A 7,527-nucleotide genomic window follows, 5' to 3' on the forward strand; every position below is an offset into this window, starting at 1 on the left:
GCGGGTATTGGGCCTAAGTATTCACTAGATAATCTGTCCCTTTTGCCCAGACCTCTTTATACTGATAATTTCCTGAACTAGCCCCAAGCATCTTTTGCCCGTTCAAGGCAAAGGAGAAACTGAGGGCAACATGGGGAGCTGCAGGCAAATTAATACCAGTGAAGTAAGATGGGGTTGTAAATCTATCAAGCCTCAATAAGCTCCGAGTAGATACACCCATTCACAATTTAAGTGGCGGTGTCCTGTGATGGCAAACCAGCTGAAAACCCTTCTAATGTTGAATGCAAAAATCCAGACAAATGGTTAGTTCATTTTTTTAGCCCCATTTAGATTCACATCATAATCTCAGAGGAACTTTCCCAGCTAATACAATTCTGTGGCTGCTGGCAGTTGGTATCTCTAAATCTGCATAGCTTTGCTTCTCCTCTACCCATTGGAACCAGCACAGTTGAGTCAGTTCAGTGAGCTAAAGCAGCACAAATGGATTACTTTTTTCTTGAAGTGCTGCTTTTCTGGTGATCTGTGTCTCTTGACCAGTTCACTGGGTTCCTTCCTGCACAAGAACAAGTAGGAATGCACTCATGAATGTGGAAAGAGCAGGACCATGGCAGGGTCAGCTGCTGTGGAGCAGCTCCCTGTCCTCCCCATGTGGTCAGTCAGGCAGGGAGCAGGCCATAATTTTAGGCTGGCCTCTCCTTAAAGAGCTGGTCCCATACTCCTAACTGAAACTGATAGGCCCCAGGATGCATTACAGATTCTATCAATACACTTAGCTAACTCAAACTAAAAATCAGGAAACTATATTACCAAAGCTAACATGTTATTGATCAAGGTAAACTACAAAATACACCATGAAATCAAAGTCAAACCTGCATGCAAATCTCAGTATGGGACTGGAGCTGTATTGCTTTATTAGGCAAATCATCAACTAAATATCAGAAGTAACCTATCCTTGGAAATTGCTTGCAATAATCTCAGACTTCAGGTCTCCAGGCAGTCTGCAAACAGGAAATTTGACTTTATGTCTAGCTGTACCCACACCTTTTCCCTTGCCATTTGCTGAGATACAAAATATTCAGACTTTGAATCCAAGCACCTTTGACTCAGAAACAAGGGCAAATAATGAAGATCAAATAAAATTTTCTTCCAGCTGGTATTCAAAAGCAAAAAGGAACTATATTTTTGATGATAGCAAGGCCACAAGAAAAACTTGCATGGTTTCAGGATACCCTAGCTGGAACACAAAACCAAAAGTCTCTGAGGTAGTTAGCTCTGTCTTCAATCCTCTTGTGCATCCTCTGTACTACAGTTTGATGTCTCCAAATATCTTTGCTGTCTGCAGAGACAGCAGGCTATTTTGTGCTTCATTCACCATAGGCTTTCAAAAAGGAGAAATCCCTGCCCTGTGGGCTCTGTCCTGGAGGATTTAATTTTACAACTTTCCATCTAAACCAACCCCCTTATCTATTATCTCTCTGCAAATCTCCTGCAGGGTCCAGTGCTTTCTCTTCTTTTGCCTGTTGCTGCTCTCCCTGCTGGCAGGGGCTTTCTCTCTGCCTATATTCCCATCCCTCTGAGCACAACTAAAAGTGAGATGAACTTCATAAACCCAGCTCTCTTAAAGAGCCTGCATCCATCATCCCTAATTCCAATAGAAAATGGCTGGAAGAGACGTTATTGTCATCATAGTCTTTGTCGTGCTGACCTACCGCTGCAGAGCATGCAAAAGCTGACGTTGGAAAAAGAAGGGAAAATTATGCTTTGAGGACTGCTACCCACTTTGCCAGTAGGTTTTCTGTGTGAAATCCAGTACTGCATGCAGAGTGCATTAGTAGTGTAAACCCTTATAAAAGTCTTGTAAAAGAATCAGCCTGTCAAATAAATGAAGCTCCTCATATGCTAGATACAGAAATGTAGTCTGAAATGCTTTTAAAGAGATCTGATAAATAGCATTAAATAAAGGGAGGGAGAACTCCAGGTGTCAGCAGAGACAGAGCTTGGATACCCCTGTTCCCATTAATCTGATCTCCAGAAGGATCCTAGCAAGAAAGGTCACAGCACTTCTAGGCCACTGAGACGTCCTGTCTCGGGAATGAGAGGGGCAGTGGTAACACAGGCACGTTAGCAGTTTGGCTGCAGCACTGGCTCAATGTCGACTCCTCTAGGCAACTCCAGAGTATGTTTCAGTTAGCTAAATCAGTTTGCAAGCACCCAGGACTTTATACAGCAGGGGCACCCTTCTCTCATCTCTCTGGACACAGTACTTGTGTGTGATGTTTGATATGACCTCTTTAGGTTGTATAAACAAATGAAGATAATCTGGGATAGAAGGACTCAGCTTGTGTCTTTTCCACTTCATGCCAGATCTTTCATGCAATATTTTCTATTGCATCTTCTGCGATAGAGGATAAAATGGGCTGCCTGCTATTAGAGACATTTGGCAGCTGATCTCACAGAAGATGTAGCATAAGTCGCAGCTTGGTTCTTGTCCAAATCCACTCAGCTCTGCTGGATCGGCTGCTCACTGTGATGAACATCCCCATGTTCTGCCCAGGGGATCTCTGATCTAAGGGGCAAAGTCACAGCCCTGGTTTAATCCTGCCTTGTGAATGGTTGGGGCAGTTGTGCTATTGGAACAGGAGAAAAAAACAAAATACATGCCAGAAGGGAAGGGTCCAAATTAAAACTCCACGTGAGATGCAAATAAGTAAATGAAGCAAGGACTGGAATGCTGTTGGGTGAAAAGGATTTGAGAAGAAACTCTCATGATCAAAGCAAAATTTGTAATAGTTGATGTCTTTTTAAAAACTATTATTCATTCAACACATGAGGATCATATGGGCAAGTGTTATAGCCAAATTTAGCTTTGCTTTTAGGATATGTTATGTTTGGACCCATCTAGAGTTATTTCTTACTTCCTCCTTGGGCAGATGTGCCGTATGATTCCAGCCGGCTCCCTGTCTGCCTCTCTCTTTCACTCTCTCTTGCTTGTATGTGCACTTTTTAAGCTCAGTTTTCCCTCTTCCTGCCTTTCTCCTTGCCTCTTCCTTCTCAGGGAACCTTCTGGTATCACTATCACATTACCCAAGCAAAACACAGCATTAAACTGCAGGGCTGAAAGAGACCTCAGGAGTTAACCTGTTCCTTGGCCTGCTCAGTGCAGAGTCAGCTTTACTTAAGCCTTTCCTGACAAATGTCTTACATCATTTTAAAGACTCCCACGACAGAGACTCTGCCGCCCTTGAAGGTAACTTGCTCTGATGCTTAAATATCTGCAGTTTTATGTAAATCTGTGTCCAGGGGGCACAGCTACATGTAACTGGACATCTTAGATCATTCCCACTTTCTTCACCTTCTCCCCAAGGCCTTTGTGCCCCTGTGATGTGGTATTTTCTCTTTAGTAGAATAATTCGTCAGGACTGGTGGCCCAGTGTGACATTTGGGACAGTGTCCTGGAGCCTTCATGCTCTTACAGGTTCTGAGGAAGATAAAAATCCCATTTCCTGATGGATTTTGAAATTTGGCCAGATGCTCAGTCAGAGCAAATCCAGGAGATGTCAGAGTTCTCTGAACAGGAAATTAAAAGAAAAAATAGAATGTCCTTTCAGATAATTCAAAACACTTCACTTTTAACAGAGATATCATGCTTCTATTTGACTTGATTTTCTGTCATATTTATGGCATATAATATAATGAAAAAATAAATAGGAAGTCATTTCAAAATGAAAACCAAAAATATTTAACTTCCAAAGTATTGAAACAGAGCATTTCAACCATTTCAAAATGATGCTTTCAATTTCTTCTTTTTCCAAACCAAGAAATGCATTTAAAAAAAATCCTCCTCTGCAGAACTTTTCAAATTCAACAAATTGACATTTTTCGCTGAAATTCACGTATCTGTAAAGTTTTTTTTTTTTTTTTAATCCAAGGATCTTAAACATTAATTTGTTGTTAGGCATCAGAGCACTTCTGAGAGGTAGTTAAGTGTTATGATCCTCATTTTGCAGAAAGGGAATCTGACTCATAAAGAAACATAAAATGCAATTGAGTTCCCACTTACTTCATGGAGGAATTGATGTGGCCAAGGTCAGAGAGAAAGTCAATAGCAGAGCCAGGGAAAGAACCCAGGAGCTTTGAAACTGGTTCCTTTTCTGTACCAACTAGACAGCACTCCCCTGTAAAGCAGTCAAAAYCCAGGTCAGCAATGATCACTCTAAACCCCCTTCTCAAGCCGCAAGACAAAATGGGAACAGAACCAAACTTGGAAAGAGACTCAGACCTTGCTTCTTGAAGATATTCAGAGTCATGATTTAGTCTTATTCAGGCTCCTCCATCCCTCCTAGCCATCTGGCTGTTTTGGGTCCAATCCCATTAGTTTTCTGAGCCGTGGAAAGCTCCTATTGACTTCCCAAAGAGATGGACCAGGCCCTTTGAACTCTTGTGGTTTAACTTGTGATTATTAGTTTCTGCAGCAGAACAGCTCTCTTCTTTGATCATACCTCAGGAAGAAAGAAAGACCAAAGCTGTTGGAATGTAGTCACATTTCACTGTGATGCTGAATAACTTGTTTCTGGATTAACTTTGAAATTTATAGCACTAGAATGGAGAATATACCGGCACTAGAAAACAATATATTAGCGCGTGCAGCTACTGCACAGAAGGTTTTAAGATAGCATCTTGTCATTCCTATAGGCTRGTGTGCCTTGTGGGCACAGCTTCTTCTGACCCTGGATTCATGCACCTTGTGTGTGTTCACACAAACCCCACCCAACCTCCATGTGCCTCCACCTCTGCCTCCCACCCCTACAAACCACCCAGCACCTGCTGCCAGGGTATGTTTCTCTGGCAGCTGTTGATTTTGCTAGCTGCTTGCCTTACCCAAGGGAGGGAGAGATGGACTTTTAAACACCAATGCTAAGTCCTACATAACCAGTGCAAGGGGCTGAGCATCAACAGAAAGAAAGAAAGAGAGGAGAAGAGAGAATTTCCCCCCAGCCTCTATGTGATCGTGTGCATTTTCCCCTGACTTTCACAGCACTGCRCCATCTCCTCTTCATCCAGTGTTGTGCAGACAGCACTCAGGTGGCAGCTCAACCCTTCTGCATTTACCTTTGCTCCAGCACTTAAGTTGGTCACGGGTTACTGCAGCAAAGACACATTTTATGCTCTCCCTCCCCCAATCCTGTCATTTGGATTCATATAATCAAGCGATTTGCAGCTGAAATTGCTCATAGAAAAATAATTTTAAATTGGTTCATTAATGCTCATTTAGGCAGAATTCTTAAATATGATAAGAACATGAGAATGAAAGAGAATGTATCTGAATGAGAGTAGGAGGCTGTTGAAAGCAACTTTCCTGTAATTGTGAAATCCTGTGTCTAAATATGTTTAGACAATATGAAAAGTCAATTTAAGAAGTTAGGATACTTACAGCCACAGTAAGAGAGGAGCGATCTAGGTAATGCAGATATCCTGTAGCTAAAGCTTTTTTGTTTCTCAGCATGGTACAGGATTCTGATTCGATGCAAAACTAAAATAACATCACAACAGTCAGGAGACACAATATGCAATTGGAGAAATGGGTTGAGAACGGTGCTTTTCACACACAGGCTTGTGATGCACTTTTTTACCTCTGTCTGGAATAGAAGAGGGCAAAATAACGTGAGGTCACCACTGAAGCCAGTGGAGCTGTGCTGAATTACACCAGCTGAGGATCTTTGTGTCACATAAATTCAATGGATCTCTGCTGGTATATGTCACCTCAATATCTGGCCCTAAAAATACATTAGCACTGAGATCTTAGCCACCGCAGCAGCTAAGAGATGAGCTGCTATACAAAAACAGTTCATCTGATCTGGTCCCTCTTTCATTCTTCATCAGAATTAACCAATGATCCAGTGAGTGCAGAATAGTCTCCTCAACAGTGGCCATATACTCCTTGGAAAAAAATTAAATTCCTGAAATACATCTAATTGTACAATGGCTTAACAAAGAGGTCTTCTGGCAATTACTTCCTGAGTTAGCCACTGATCAGCTTACACCATGAAGCATGAGGATTGATGGCTCTTGTAATTTTATTTAATAAAGATCAATTTAAATAGTCTGCCTTAAAAACAAAAGGAAGGTTAATGAARGTAGAGTCTTAAATTATATAGATCACAGCTCTGATTTTCATGCTAACAGAAAACAGATCAATGGCAACTGTGCAGTATAATTGGAAATGTAAGAAAACTGAAAACAGCCATACTGTGGAAAAGGTAATAAATACTACTGGCAGGCTAGAATGGGGGCTATCAGASGAGGATAACACTGAACAGAGAGAGAGAGGAACAAAAGTCTTTCCAGAGAAGAAGCAGGAGAGGTCAGACTGCAATTAGATCAATGATGGGAAGCATTGGCTCTTCTGTAATACTTCACAAAGTCATGTCCAATGCAATGCACTGGAGTCACCATCTAGGGTAGTGAGCTTCTGAAAATAAGCACACATCTTTGAGCATCAGAATTAGGCTGGAGTAACACTCTCACTCCTGGCATAATTTTGTTCCCAGGACCAAGCTGGAGCAAGAACTTAGGAGAAAAGACAGAGCAGTTCACACAGTAGTGAAGAGCTGCAAAAAGCTGCTTTTTCACACACTACAAGGTGGCTAAGGCTGRTAGTGGAGGAGAAAATGATTCAGGTTAATATTACAGTATGATAGCATGCTGCTGTGTTAACACAACAGCATTAAAGGGGCAAATTTAAAACTGGTAGGTGTCAGGACAGTTCAGAGCTCACCAACTTGCTGCYGTGATTGGGCATGCAGTTGCCACAATGGTGCCTGACTCCCAAGTAAATATTCCTGTGTGCAGCTAATGAGGTGACTCATTAGCACTCTACACAGTCATTGATCAGATTTTCACACTTAGGCACAGGAATCTTGCATGCATCTGGACCTGCACTAGGCTTCTCCCTTTTGAAGGAGGTGTCCATTATAGTTTAAGCCATCCTGTTCTGAAAAATAGAAGAACATTGCCAGCTAATTGCTAATAAAAGGAGCTGTCTGTCTGTCTGAGAAAATGGACACTGCTTATTTTTCTGACTGTAGCATTCACTGCGATTGGTCTTTGGAGAGCTTGGAGAAGTCCTTTGTAATCTTGTCCAAGTAATCTACAATATAGAGATGATTGTTCCATCTCTGTGTTAGCAGATACACCCTAATAAATGCATTCATAAAATGAAAAAATAATTATTTTTATCAAGGGGATCAGTGGAGTGCCAGGTACTGTGGTGGAATTTCTTGCATTTTTGAGACWGAGTGATATATCAGCATGGACAAACTTCAAAAGATTCATGGCTTAGAAGAGCCTAGCATGAGGTATGGCTATCTCCCAGACCTCAAGGCAAGAAATAGCATGGGATCAAACCCTCTTATTAGTATTTCAGCATACATAGCCAAAAGCTGACTGTGTGAAAATAAAGCAGACTGTAATGTTCAATCACATATTTTCTGATCACAGTAATCATTCATAGTTAAAGCTCAAGTCTAG

The 7,527-nt window shown here is 41.6% G+C and overlaps 1 long non-coding RNA gene across 1 annotated transcript; it reads right to left on the reverse strand.

Annotated features, from left to right (window-relative positions):
• Positions 1 to 491: 491 nt before the first annotated feature.
• LOC146600460 (uncharacterized) lies at positions 492 to 4,493 on the reverse strand. Its single transcript, XR_014898093.1, has 3 exons — positions 4,280 to 4,493; positions 4,061 to 4,175; positions 492 to 553 (listed from the first exon to the last, which is right to left on the reverse strand). It is a non-coding gene; the product is annotated as an uncharacterized LOC146600460 (long non-coding RNA).
• Between the last annotated feature and the right edge of the window lie 3,034 nt (positions 4,494 to 7,527).

The sequence above is a fragment of the Rhea americana genome, unplaced genomic scaffold (assembly GCF_003343005.1).
Source record: "Rhea americana isolate MKP2758 unplaced genomic scaffold, rheAme1 scaffold_120, whole genome shotgun sequence".
Classification (NCBI taxonomy): domain Eukaryota; kingdom Metazoa; phylum Chordata; class Aves; order Rheiformes; family Rheidae; genus Rhea; species Rhea americana.